General features: G+C 37.6%; 1 protein-coding gene across 1 annotated transcript in view; it reads right to left on the bottom strand.

The window, feature by feature from the left end:
- Positions 1-221, bottom strand: part of LOC119586339 — a 10,964-nt gene that overhangs the window by 2,353 nt on the left and 8,390 nt on the right. The gene's annotated exons all lie outside the window — the stretch shown is intronic.

The raw sequence follows: 221 nt of genomic DNA, 5'->3' as shown, positions 1-221 counted from the left end.
ACGATGATACTTAAGCACCGAAAATCCGAGAGAATTGTAAAAATACATTTCTCAATGGGGGCATATTCGAGGTGGGGACTTATTCTAGGGGTTGGCTCATTAAATTGTATGGTTGATGTGTCAAACTGTCAAGATTATTCAACAGAAAAAAATACCGATTTCACTTGTAAAATCTTACCTTATCTCATCACTGTATACAGGGGCGTCACTTCATGCTTTGT

Source organism: Penaeus monodon, chromosome 21 (assembly GCF_015228065.2).
Source record: "Penaeus monodon isolate SGIC_2016 chromosome 21, NSTDA_Pmon_1, whole genome shotgun sequence".
In the NCBI taxonomy this organism is placed as follows: domain Eukaryota; kingdom Metazoa; phylum Arthropoda; class Malacostraca; order Decapoda; family Penaeidae; genus Penaeus; species Penaeus monodon.
The sequence above is the reverse complement of the archived record's forward strand: the minus strand, read 5'-3'. Positions and strand labels throughout refer to the sequence as shown.